Below are 14,707 nucleotides of genomic sequence, written 5' to 3' on the forward strand. Positions count from 1 at the left end.
ATAAAATTTATTTTCTCTTGTCGGTTACCTAGCATACCATATTTACAGGCATATTTCTCCCCCTATTTTTTATTTTTTTTTTCCGCATATGATTTAGAAACGTTCGATTTATGGTAGCAGTGTAAATATGCACAAATAGGAAAGCATTTTGTGTAAGTAAAGTGATAATTACTGAAATCGATAAGTCCTTTTAAATGCATTACATAAGTAATGTAATTATGCCTTTATATGCGCTTTTTACTGAACTGTGGCTGTCATTAAAGCCGAAACTAGCACACAGAGCACATTTTACCTTTCCAGTTTTCAAGCGGTAAAATTAGTATAGAACGGAAAAAAATACGCGAGTAAATATTCTTCTTCTCCCGAATTGCATTATTCTTTATATTGCATTATTCTTCTCCGGAATCTATTTAGCATTCCAATTTATTTATTATTTTTATTTTTCGAATTTCGTACCGGAAAAACATAGGAACATTCTCTGAAGTCTCTTTCTTGTAATCGGATAAGTGTTGCGGGTGATGAAAGAAAAAGGGAAAAGGGGAAAAAGAAAAAAATAATAACAATAATAAAAACTTCTGAGTCCTCTCTTCCTCCTCACGAAATGGACTCGCCTTGTTCTGAAAGTCATATCGACTGGCGATTGGCTAGGGACGATGGCGCGTATTCCCGCGGTTGGAAGCAGGACCGAAGTCGTTCAGTTGTTGGTTGACTTCTCGCGCACGTCAAAGTAGTATTTCTCTTTCATTCTGAGGATTATCACTCGTTTAAATGGCATTCAGATATTAGGACCGATTTTATTAGTGCTTTGTTGCTTCAAGTGTTCTCTCAGGAATTTTGACTTCAGATACTTTTCTCACATTTCGACATAGCATTGCGTCGTCTGCTTTAGGACCCACCCACCTGCTTGATTTTCCCTACGTGCTCGAGTCCACGTGGTCTTCATATGTTTTATTTCGGAAGATCAGCGGTTGCTGTAACGGTAAGGAATTTACTCCTTCTTGCGTAATTTGTTTGATCACTGAGTTAAAGCAGTGTAACTATAATTTTTCAGATTAAGGGAATAATTTCGCTCTTTTATTAACTCATTGTTTGGAATGTTTTTATCTATGAATGAATATTCTATCACAGCTTTTAGGAATTTGTTATTGTTTACATTTGTAAGAATCTAATTAAAGATCTATAAAGCGATTGACGTAACCCTCCCCTTTTGGGCTGATAAGTTATTTTATTCAAAAAGAGAAATTTGAAGAGGAGAGATACTTTTTAAAGATTTTGTAGCGATCTATTTTTTTCAAAATAAATAAATAAATAAATAAATAATATTGGATATTATTAAGACTTAAAGCCTTTTTTTTAATCGCGTTTGTTTCAAAACAAAAATTGCTCCGGTGGTGTTTTAATTTTTATCGTTTCTATCTGGTAATGTTAAAAAAAATCATTATTTTAATTGGATATTGTTAAAATTTAAACGCTATTTTTACGACATTTCTTTCAAAATTATGGGCTTTGGAACTTTTAAATTTCCGTTCTTAGTCGATTAATTAAAAATAATATCTTTATTTAATTGGTATTATTCTGATAATTTATAGCTTTGCTTTGATTAATTTACTTCACCCCCCGAAACAATCTAAAAATTCCCTAATATTTTCGAATTGTGATTAAACTTTTTTATAGGATGGCAATTTGTGAAAACTGTAAGTAATAATCTAAGCTTTTGAGTTCTAAGCTGAGAGATAATTTTTATGTGCTTTTTTTTTTCCTTTTAAAAAATACTCTTCATAATTTCTTTTCTTCCGATAAATTCAGTTTTTCTTAAACACCGCAAAGACTTTTTCTCGAGATATGCGGAATAAGTTTTCTGTTGTTAACTGGGCTGCGTACCTGGCGTTAATGGTCTTGCTAATACTGTGATTATCAGTTAACTGGCTATAGAAAGTGTTTGTGCGTAATAATTTAGACACAGAAGCAGATTTCGGTTATTTTCTCTTTTACCCTTCTGGGCTCACCAGCGGCCGAGCGGTAAAGTCGCTGAACACTGGTAGTTCGGTCCGAGGTTCGAATCCCGCGAACGGGCTGGCTGCATGGGCGTTTTCGTGGTTTTCCCCATGTGTAACGTGTATACGAGCTAGTTTCCCTTAGAAAGTCCTCTACGAAGGCATCCCTCCCCTTAGGCAGATAGCCCTCGAGGCTTTGCTATAATCACACACACACATCTTTTACCCTTCTTTTTTTTTTTTTTTTTTTCAGAAAGTACTGTGAAAAATATTTAGATTTCTAACCCTAATGCTAATTTCCTTAAAGATAATTTCCAGTTACTTTCTGAAATTATTATTATATTTACAGCAGTGAAATACGATGTGGGAAAGATGGAAGTCAACAATAATTCTGAATAGAGAATTCCAGGCTATTGCATAAAATTTTGCTACTGTATTAATAATTGTTTATTTATTCCATCTCTCAATTCTTCAAAGTTGTAATCACGCAAAGAAGTGCTAAACTTGAAAGATATTTTTAGCTTGCTTCTCATTGCAGTTACTAAGCATTTTATTCAAACTCAACAAATAGCTTGGAAGCAGTGAAAATTATTAATCGGAAATTTTGTTAATATTTCGAGGGATATTTCTTTAAAATGCACCAGCATCCATGTATCAGTTTTTCTGCCCATACCAGCTGTAAATGAATGGGATTCTGTACTGCGAGGTCTTTTGCCATATGATGTACGCGTACAAAACACATGAAGCAGCAGTAGACCGCGTTTAGTCCCGTATAGATACTGCAAAACCGTATGAGGTACATTATTTTCACTCTTAAGAGCGCGTAATTTAAAAGTCTCGTGAAATAAATGTTTAGGTGTCCGTGATCACTCTGATTTCGAATGTCATGAATTTACTGTTATTGCGGCCGAAGTGAGTCGTTTTTGAATTTGGAGGGACAGAAGTCGAAGATCTCTTATGCTCACAGCTTATACATATTGAAGTATAGGATAAATTAGTAGCTTTTAGAATTGAAAAGTTGAAGTCTGTTTAAAAGTTTGTAGTAGTTTTCTTTTTAACCATTAACTGGTGTGAGAGCCCAGGACCCTAGCATCCCGTTTAATTTAATAACCCTTTTATTTACAGGGAAGAATATCGTGCATGTTTCAGTATGGTCGTTATTTTCAGTAAAAATAATTAGCTTATTCTATCATAAAATTACTAATAATTTGTGAAAGTAATTGATTATATATTTGAGAGGTACTTGCAAAAAGTAGGATTTTAAGGGCCAACCATATCACTGACGTACGACTTTTTAACCATTGTAGTTAAATATTGCTTCATGATTCATTTGTAGGTGAAAACCGTATTTTACTTGAAATAAGACTACCTCTTTAAATGACTTCCAGAATAAGAGGAAGTAGTTTAATTGTCGTACTTTATAGAATAATCGCGCTGTTTAGATTCTAAATAAACAATATAAAGGTAATTGCCATATATATTGTTTTTATAAGACTATCGCTAATTATAATACTGTATTAAAAAAAACGGGAAAAATCTAGGGTGTAGGGAAAATCTAGACGAATGATTTCAGTTTATACCTGCATCCACTATACTGGTTTTTTTAAAAACAAATTAGTAATAACATAGTGTTAATTTTTCCTTTCTACAACACAGTAAAATGTACCATTTAATTAAGTAATTTGCATTTTATTCTCATGAGAGACACATGAAATCTAATTAGAACCTTCAAATATTCACCTATATATTTATTTTCCTTAATTTATCCTAAAATGTAGGGTATTCTAGGGTGCTTTGTTTTCGAATAAATATGGTTTTGTATCTGGATGTTTTGAGTCAATAGTTAAACGATACACTATATCTTTTGTGGGAGTATGGAGAGTAATTATTTCAAAGCGTTAGAAATATTTGTAGCAGCAGGTTATTTTAACCAAAAAAAAAAAAAAAAAAGTGCATGAAGTCTGTTTACATGCAGGGTACGCATAAACAACACTTACAGGTGTTATTTTGTACTAATGTGGCACAAAAAAAGAAAGGAAATCGAGGGAACTTCGAACGCCTAAACTCATCCTTTATGAGAAAAGTGTACCATGGGACTATACTAGTTTTTCAATTTTTTAGTGTTTTTGGCTAATGGACTAACCAAAATAGGTATGTGAATGCCTTTGGTATTATCAGGAGCAGTTGGGTTGTAGTCTTAGGTATAAACGGAATTAAAACAGAGACGCCCTTAAATAAACATCAGAATTTCAGATTATACTCAAAACTTTTTTTTACAGTAAGGTCAATTGATTTCGATGTCCTTTAAACATTTCTGTTTTGTGAAGCTATTCTGGTGTTCTTTCTTCCTGCGCATCCAGTGGACTTCAGGACATCAATGTGCAAAAGATTCATGATAATCCACATAACGCACTGCGCAGCTGTGAGGAAATTCAAACGGAACTTGGAGAGCGTGGGACTATTTTTTATACGCTCAAGCTTGTTTGATACCTCATGTTTTCTGCATTGTACTTTAAGAAAACATAATAAAACTATGAAAGGAATAGCTACTTAATTATAAATTCAGGCTGTACCACAATTTTCACTTCAAAACATCCTAGACGTGTTTTGTAACCAAGTTCATCACATGATTATCTTGCCGTTATCCTTCATATGAAAAAAACGATATTTTTGAATTTTGTAAAGACGTGAAAATCAACTTGCTCTTTATATTATAATTTCATCGTAAAGTTTGTTGCCATTCGCCTTGTTTGATTATCCGCGAGCATAAGTGTCATAAAGCAACTCGGATAAATTCATTGAAATGTAAATAACAACTTTTACAACTGAACTAATTTTTACATTGTTTCATTGACGCTGCTACTATTCATGTGTTGTTAACATTTTACAGTGTTGTTTCTTAAAATAAAAAAAATAAATAAATAAATAAATAAATAAATAAATAAAATAATAATTAAAAAAAAAAAATAGAAGAGCCGGCCTTAACGATAATGGTGATTGCTACACATTGTAAAGATAATTTGATCAGCTGCACTTTCTGGACAGTGTATGATCCAGACTTGGATTTTCCTTGTAGACGTCATCGTTACAAATTGCAAACTTTTCATTTTGCAAGTTAAACATCATTACAACTTGCTAAATTATTTGCGTAGCAAATAAGGCTAATTACAGCATATAGCCTATAACGCAAGCGCAAGAAGTCAGAAACAAACATGTTGATGTAACTTTGGTAATTGTACAGAAAATCTTTGCTGAAAGTGGATCTGTGGAACGCGATTATGCGTATTAGCACTTTTCTCCATTTAATTTATCCAAAGCGAGAATTTCAGTTATACGCGGTACACTTTAGAGCGTCGGCGCCGTCGAAATAGCTCTCTTTAATGACTGGTTTGAAAGTTCATTCGTTAAAAAAGTCAGACATTATTTAGAAGAGCATTAAAATTCTAATTTTTTATAATGCTTCAGGACACAGTGCTGAAGCCCTCATGACATTGCTTCGAAATGTAAAGATTTTATTCCTCCCACCAAACACCAAAACACCATTTCTTTAATCGAACCAATGGATCAAGGAATCATGTGAGCATTCAAAGCCTATCATGTGTTCATGACTGCAAACAAAGCACTAGGCGAAGGAAAGCACGACACGCTAACGGAATTTTGGAAGCAGTTCAACAAAAGATACCGCGACCCCGCATTGAAACGTTAAATTTGCATAGGAATTAGTGAGTACATCAACAACGAATGTTTGCTTGCATCAGCTCTAGCCAGATGTTTTCAATAGTTTTAAAGGATTTCCTTTTATTGAAAATGAAGCCGAGGAAATCGTATAAATTTCAAAAGCAATAGGCGGCGAAGGATTCTCAGGATATGGGAAGAAAGGTGAAGTCGAAGTATTAGTTAGGAATGATGATGGTGAAATGAAGAATTGGATGAACTCATAATGTCAGCCGATGGTGAAATCGGCGATAGTGAAGCTTTTATGTACAAGAAGTTAAACAGAATGTTAAAAAGGCCTCAGCAACTGTCTAGTTTTATAATAGAAATTAACTTCAAAGGAAAGAGATATTGAGAAACTGCACGTTTAATGAGTTGCGTCAAACGCTGTGTCAAGGGAAAAAAAAAAAAAAAAAAAAAACAGCTAGTTAAAAAAAATAATTGTGTCAAGTACCTATTTAGTAAACAGTAATAGAAATCCTTTCAATCAATATCTGTTTCATTTTCGCCTTTTAATTACAATAATATTCAAGTTTGCATAAATTATACATACTCTCTTAATCTGAATTACACCTAACCGCTTTTTTTCCATAGAAAATTAACACCTGCCTTCGGTAAGGGTTTATTATACTTAAACGACACGGTCAAGGTATGAGCACTCGCCTAAAGCACGAAGCTTAAAGTAGTTATGATAGTATTGTTATTGGCTTTTGTTGACTATGCATGTCAGTGTTATTCTGCTTTAAACTGAGAAATTACTCCATGATGCAGCTTTCGCTATAATAATCAATGTGTACTTACACTATAAAGATTGAATTTCTTTTCATTGTGTCTTCATTACACTTTAATTACCAGAAGAGAAATATAGTCAGTTCGGGGAATACGAACATCTTTGTACATCAGCAGTGAAATCCAGGAAATGTTTCCAGCATCCAAATGTATCTTTCCAAATAAATTTAAACTTTAGTTATCTGATTTTAATGCTTACGTCCAAAGTAGATGTATACATTTATGCAGGATGCTACAGTTTTCGTATTCTTTAGTTTTCTGCAAGATCAAGATTAAAATAATGTTTAATAAACTAAATTTTAATCTATATGCAAATCTACGATTAAGCGCTGAAGACCTTTCTAGTTTTCCCTTTAGTTATTACGTTCAGTTTCGTATAATACTATCATTCATGAGCAAGACTCCGAATGATTCCAGTTCCTGGAAAGCGAAACTATGCGCTGGACCCATCCTTTAAGAAAAAGCTAATAATACAAAAGGAATTCGGCGCGAGTGACGAAAGAGGTCAAGTGATCCAAGACGTGTGTTTGCTCAGAGTTTATTGAAGGGAGTGGCTTCTGTCCAGTCTTTAATTAACGCCTGTCTTTTTGATTTCCATACCGGTGATTTGAATCTCTAACATCTAGGAATTTGTATAGGAAGTAATTTAAACTTGACCGTCTTTGTTTAATTTTTGTTATTTTATCTACTTACTGCTCTTAGGATTTAGCTGCGGGTAACTGATCTGTAGATGCGGGTATTTAATCGGACTTCTTGTATAGCATTACATTAGAATGTGCTGTAACTTAATGTACTGATCTGAATTTCTATTTAGTTTAAAGTAGAATTAATTAATATGCTCGTCATCATGGACATTTTCAAATGTCGCACAGAACTCGCCACGTTCTGTCAGCAATAACATTGTTTAAACTGAATACCGAGTAAAAACATGATACTGAATGTGTCGCAAAGTTAGTATCATTTATCTTTGGTCATCGATAATTGAAGTTGTTGTTATTGTATCAGGTTCGAATCCGTGAGAAGGCATGGATATTGTAATGATTTTGAATCTTAATTTAAGTAGGAATTTTCATTTTTTATTGACTCTTTCTTGTGAAAAATAATACTGTGGCCATAAAAGCCGTGAAGTAGAACAGTAGAACGAAGTACATTGCCAAATTTTTACGGTAGCTATCGCTTATTTTTGGTTAACTGAAAGCTAATGTAAATATGCCATAGCTATTACTCATTCATCAGTATGTGTGAAATACTGTGCATTTACCGAGTTGATAGTTGGAAAAGATAACCTTTGCAATAAAACTCATATCCTGTCATGCTCGAAACTGCGCAAGGATGACGAAGAGTTTATTTCCGTCTACAAAAGCGTTATATTTTGCATTTTCATTTCCTTTTAAATACGATTAACATTTAATCCCCCCGACAAAACTGTAAATAATTGATTTTGCTTAATGCAATATTTGGAGTGAAATTTTTCTGTACGAATTTGCTACCTACCTGAATGCAGACGAGATATCAGCATTACAAATGTTTGTTCAAATGGTATTAGCAAAGTAGTGCAGCTATTGGTTTTTAGAAAAGATCCTCAAAAATTAAACTTTAATACCTTAGATGCCATAATGGATGTTGTTTCTCGAACGTAAGTAAAATTAGCTTTAAAGAACCTGCGTTATATTTGTGCTAAGAGAGTTGCTAAAGTATGGAGGAAGAAGAAATAGACAAACAGAAGGGTTTGATTGGATTATTTCATTATGGCAAACCATGCGTGGGTTATCTGCTTTGGGAGACGGATATTTTTGCAGAGGATTTTAAGGAAAACTGGTTTATATTCAACTTAAAGCATAGAGAAAACCGCGACAGCTCCTACCCATCGCAGGGATTTGAACCCGGTCGAAATGTCAGTGTTAACAGCTTTAAGAGATGGATATGGATTATCAGGGAAAATAGTGTTTCAGGGACAAAAAATGTACAGTTATGCTGCATATGCACTAATTCAATATTCGCGGTGTATCATAGGCGGGAGAGAAAACTTTTAAACATTAATTAAATAAATGCTTCATAAATTACAAAATCCCCACCATGTGAGAACGGCCTGCAGCGTGGTGAAAAAGTATAGCAGATAAACCAATTTTCCATGGAATATTTTGTATTTTTTGTACATTAGACCATACCGAGCGTACTACTTACTGTCCATTCACTGCAGTCTTAACTTTCAAATACGCGTCTGGGATTCTGAAAGATATTTCGGTGCATATCGAAAGCTATAGTTTCATTGTTCTCCCATCAATGAAAATATACATACTATTTAGTACAGTAATAGTACTAACTTTTCATTACTGTTATCCTTTCCTGAAAATTATGCTAAAATGTCATATTCCGTTACGTAAGAGAAAGAGGAAGTACATTGTATACATGAACACATGTATAGAGTACAGTACAATTTATTCGACGTTAGTATTGTCTTACATTATTTTTAATTTTAGTAATAAAACTCCACTGTATTTATATATGTTACACAAACATGGTGTGTTTGTATATATATATATGTGAGGGAGGTTGCTCTTGTGTAGTATATAGTGCTGTATGTATTTATCATCTGCTGTAATTACCCGTGTATATGGGGGCACACTTGTGTAGAACTGAGAGCGGCTTAAGAATAAAAATTGTGGTATTATTTGTAAATTAGATCACGTCATTTTTAAAAGTAAATGATTTTTTTTTTTAAAATTAATAAGAGTTCAAAATTTAGCTTTACGAAATAGTTAAAAAAGTGAACGTAACTGATTGAAAGAATCTATGATATTTGAGGAAAAATTTGTTCGACAAATTTTAGATTGCTCTTTTCTTACATTGCGTTTCCTTCATTTAACGTCATTTTCTCCATTTCACAATTTCCGCGAAATGTAAAATCTGGGCAATATTTCACATATCTGTGCATTGTTAAATGTGATGCTATAGAGGTCAATTTCGTAAAAGCTCGTATTGGAATACCGTCTGTTCTTTGAATATAACTGATGTATTTTGACTACATCATGCTTATTTATCTCTGTTTTTTTCCGTGAAATATTTTTACTCTATTTTTTGCGAATAAATTTTGCATAAAAGAGTTAGTTTTAATACCTTGGTGTTATGACCTATTTGCAAACTAGTATATGGATGAAAGGATTGCTTAAAAATAGAATAATGAATGCAGAGTATTTTTCAAATTAGCATATTATTCTTGTTCACCTAGTTTTACGCCAAATTTTGAGCTAAAAAGGGTTCTTATTATTATTTGATGAATGTCTAGAAGATGCCCATTGTAAATTTCATAGCTTTTTTGGGCAATAAGATAAATATAATTTATTACGAGTAAAAGTGTTGATTAGTGTAGGTAAAAGATGATTGTTTTGGGGAACAAACGACACTTTTAAATAGTTGTCCTGATTTCCTTTCTCTTCTTTCCCACTTCTCTGAAGCTTTCAAATATTATTGCATTCAGTTAAATTAAAAGAAAAGAAAGTCTCACAGTAGTCTCACAGTCGTGTTTTCCAGCCGTAGTTTATAGCTGCCAAGAGTCATAAATATGCTTAATTTAATCATTATTTTTTAACTGGTATAGTGAAAAATTAGTGCGAAACTGGCCACTTGAATTATACACACTGATAAATAAAATTATACTTTATGTGACTACGCTATCGTTTATTGATGGAAGTAGTTTATAACTTCGTTTGAAAATAAAGTAGCTGAGTATTTTTATATAAAAACCAAGAAGTTACCTAGATATATTTGCTATTCCTCAAATAACGCCTAGCAAAACACAAATAGCCTAAGCAAAAAAAAAAAAAAAAAGTGGACGTATGGTAAAATCGATGTTTCGGACCCAGACCTTATCAAGTGAAGAATTCCTACTATTAACTCACTATGTCCCTATATCTTGTTCAAATTTTCAGTCGTTAATAAAATACTTTATGCATCCAAATACATTTTTTTAAACTTGTAGTGGATGGCACTTGATGTTAATACAGTTTTTTTACATATAAAAATTTTTTATTTAATTTTTTTATATTACTTGTTCAAGTGACATTTGCCTTCATTTTGTCCCATGTCTTACCTTTTCTGCAATTTTTCCGATCATTCCCCACCCCCTAAAAAATCACTCTAGGTTTAAAGTTGCAGGGAAAATACCTCTTGAAATATATCATGCTTGAAAAGGATGAAAATTGGAATTCAATTTTAACTATATTTTCTGGCAGGTTTCTGAAGAATATGTAATCCATTCGATGTAATTTGGAAACACGGAATGAACTGAAAAACGTTTGTCCTGAATGATGTTTAGGGACCGGAAAAGTGTGAAGTGGGGACTTGATAGTTAAGTGGACGCAATGAACAACTTCCGATGCGTACTAAGTTGTAGTTTATTATAATAAATTAATGTAAGTGGGAGAAATGTGTGATTAATGCAGAAAGATAAAAAGCTTTCACAAAGGAAACTAGAGGCCGGAAACCGGGGAGTTGTCGAGAATAAACGTAGTTTCTTGACTTCTGTCCATTTAACTGCTGCAATGGTAGTTTTTACTGTTATAAAATCTTGTCAGGGTAGAGAAATTAAGTCTTTTTACCATTTCCGAAGGTTCATTTCGTGTTATATACATAAATCCTCTTTTAAAAAGTAATTTTTTGAATTACATTCTTTTGGTGACATTTATTATTTATTATATAATTTGATTAATCTTACCAAAAGTATATGCAAAGATTTGATGCAGTTAATCAAATCATGCATTGGCAGTTTATGTATTTAACTCTATTAATGGATTGTATGTCATGGCATTCACATATGAATGACTTAATCATTTTTTGAGATCAGAAGAATGGTTGTTTGACATCAGGTCTTGTGTGGTGTATATTTTTTTTCTTATTCCCCACCCCTCCCAGTTATTATAATTGAGCTGAAAAGTGCGGTTTGAAAACCCGGTTTTCGCTTTGTGCTTTTCTTTTTAAATTGTTTATGAGTAGATTGAATTTCTGAGGAACGAATATGTGTACAGTTTCAAAAAAATATATATGATGATCTCCAGAAATATTAGTAAGAAATTCTGGTCTTTTCCGGTTGTGTAAACTCAGTGACGAGACAGTGAGTAAAATCTGTAAGTCAAAAGAAGTATTAGGGCACCACAAGCCTTCAAATAATTTTTGAAAGCTAAATTAATTATTTAATTTATATGGAATATTTTTCTTACATGCCATTCGTAGCCCTAAACAAAATCGAAAAATCTTAAAAGTAATTAAAAATAATGTTTAATAAAAAACGTAGTGGGGGCATACAAACACACTTTTTTTTTAAAACCTCTAAAAATACTTTAATAATGAAATTGGTCTCTTTTCCTTTTTATGACTGCACTGAGTCTTCTGGGCATAGATTTCACAAGATTTTAACAGAGATTTGCGTCTTTTTTCCCCATGAATTTTTCTGCAAGTTCACTTCTGTTGGAAATTTTAAATTCGCTATTTCAGTCTTGCAAATGATCCCGATTATGCTCAATAAAATTCAGGTCTGGATTCTGAGGAGACATTTCGATCACGTGTGGAGTTCATACATGCAAAGTTCATAGTTCTCAAATATTAGCATTAGACTAGGGATCATAGTTGCAATGAAGTCTGTTATGCTACAATATTCCCACGTTTTGAGCGTTCACTTCCATAAACTGGGCAATTTCCGAGCTTAAAAAGTCCTCCTACTAAAAGCATAGAATCCTCGAATTGCTTTTCCGTAATCAGTTACCTAACCTGATCATACTTTTGTATAGAGCGGCTGCTGCTGGCTAGAAGTTTTGGGCACCTGTAATGATTTAGCTTTGAACAAAAACATCTGGAGAGGGAATCCATGTCATCTATTTTCATGATCTTCTTGCGAAAAACTTGATCAACTGGCATTAAATGTTCCCATCTACAAAGGCGCTTTATAGCTAGTTCCCATTCGACAAAGGTGCTTTATGGCTGCAAATTTCACGCTATTCTGGACTCGAAACTAAGCCCAAAAATGTAGTAGCTGGGCTTCATTAACCACCGAAAGGTCTGAGATGGCGGGTACTAACCAAATGGCTGATTATAGAGGAATTGCTTACTTTTAGTTTCGCACCGCTGAAGGACTGGTTTGCTGAATATGACAAATAATGCAAGTCAGGACTGGATTAACCATTAAGCAAAAGAAATACGTGCTTCAGGCATCAAGGAAAAGGGGCACCACAAAAAAGGTACTTAGGGTTTCGGCAAAAGGGACACCACAAAACAAGCAAATTGCTAGTTTTATAGTTTTATCATGGAATGTATGTCTCAGCTAAATCAAAATAGAGAGAGAAGCAATGGGAGAAAATAACTAGCATAAATGTACGTGGGGGCACAAAAATCGTACTTAGGGCTTAGGGCTTCTGCATAAGTACTTAGTACTTATGCAGAAGTATGCATGTACTGCCTAAGTACTTGCAAAAAGTACTGCAAAAAGTATTTAAGACATGCAGAAGCCCTAAGGCTTCTGCATGTCTTAAATACAGCCCTGATGCAAGACTATCTGTTTAGGAAAAAGGTATCTTCATCGATGGGTTTTTTTTTTTTTTTTTTTTTTTTTTTTTTAAGCTTGCTTATTTTCACATAACAACGGGAAAAACCATAAAAATCCCAAGCAGCTTGCCTGTTCGCCTGGAATCAAACCTCTAGACAAAGTCCCAGTATTCAGCAATCGCATCGACTAAGCTAATGATGAATTTCGTGGTAGAAAAAGTGCCCGTACAGAAGACAAGCAGTAAGCGACAGCTCTGAATCTTAGGTACGACTCATGGATGTCGGGGCGTTTTTTATAAACGTTGTTTTAACGGGGCTTGCTACATATGAAACACACCTGTCAGTTCTGCAGCTTCATCTCCATCCAGAGTGCAGATTATCATGACGGTTGCTGTTTCTAGTTGCACTCCGTTTTCAGTGATCCATTGCATAGTTTGCAAAATATGGAAATGGATTCAAGAGCCAAAGGAGTGGCAGGCTTAGTATGTGTAGTGTCCGCCAACTTTCCGAGCGGTAAATTCGCTTAACACTGGTAGTTCGATCTGGGTTCGATTCCAGACGAACGGGCTGCCTACGTGGTTGGATTTCGTGGATTTGCTCTTGCGTAAAGTGAACACGAGCTAGTTTGCTTTAGAAAGTCTTTCACAAAGGCACCCCTCCTCATAAGCAGATAGCGCTTGTGGCTTTGCCATATTCAAATAACCTAACCATATGTGTAACGTGGATACGAACCAGTATCCGTAAGTAAGCCCTTCACGAAGACATCCCTTCCCTTAGGCAGATAGCCGTCGCATGCTTTGCCGTAGTCAGATAAACCAAACCTCCATCTAAATTGTTTGGCGCTTCGTAACCTTTCAGGGTATGCGCCATGAATTGCACCATCCCTCCATCTAAGTATAAATAGCTTAATATCACTGATGCATAATGATACTTTCTTCAGTACTAGACCAGATCCAGCTCTTTTCTTTTCACATTACTCTTATATATTTTACGGAATAAATAGAAAACGGTCCTTTCATGAGTGCGATTTATATACCTTTTTTAATGTTGAATGGCAGCAGGTCATAAAAACTGAGGTAAGCTAGCACCATTTTAATGAAAGGATTTGAAAAAAAAATAGGTATCAATTACTTGGCTAATAAGTGTTATTGTTTTAATATAATTATGTTACTGTTTTAGACCTAGTTATGAAGTTGCAATCCTAATTATGCTTAATATAAATTTTAGATATGCATTGGTTTTCAAAGCACTTAAAATTTTAGGGAATGATAACAGTTGATAAGGCAACACAGCCCACCAGCGGTCGAACGGTAATCTCGCTGAACACTGGTAGTTCAACCTGGGTTCGATTTCAGGCGAAAGGGTTGTCTGCATGGGAGTTTTCGTGGTTATCCTCATGCGTAACGTCGGTACGAGACAGTTTCTCTTAGAAACTTCTTCATAAAGGCGTCACTCCTCTTAGGCGTATAGCCCTCGTGTGCTTTGTCATAATCAGGTAAACCAAACTAAGGCTGGTTTATATGCTTACGGGAAGGGATCCCCTTTGGAGGACGTTCTGAAGGAAACGGTCTGATATATATGTTACACATGGCGCAAACCACGAAGCGCCCATCCACCCAGCCGGTTCGCCGGATTCGAACCTTGTCGACTACCACTGTTGTGTGGTTTTAACCACT

At 34.3% G+C, this 14,707-nt stretch overlaps 1 protein-coding gene across 1 annotated transcript in view; it reads left to right on the forward strand.

The window, feature by feature from the left end:
- Positions 1–687: 687 nt before the first annotated feature.
- The window catches only part of cv-c (RhoGTPase activating protein), a 411,227-nt gene continuing 397,207 nt past the window's right edge, over positions 688–14,707 (forward strand). Inside the window, exon 1 of the mRNA XM_085808436.1 lies at positions 688–979. The gene's annotated coding sequence lies outside the window, so the exon portion shown is untranslated. The remainder of the gene's footprint in view (positions 980–14,707) is intronic.

Source organism: Stegodyphus dumicola, chromosome X1 (assembly GCF_044657685.1).
Source record: "Stegodyphus dumicola isolate Sdum_Otavi_A_Nest chromosome X1, ASM4465768v1".
Lineage (NCBI taxonomy): Eukaryota > Metazoa > Arthropoda > Arachnida > Araneae > Eresidae > Stegodyphus > Stegodyphus dumicola.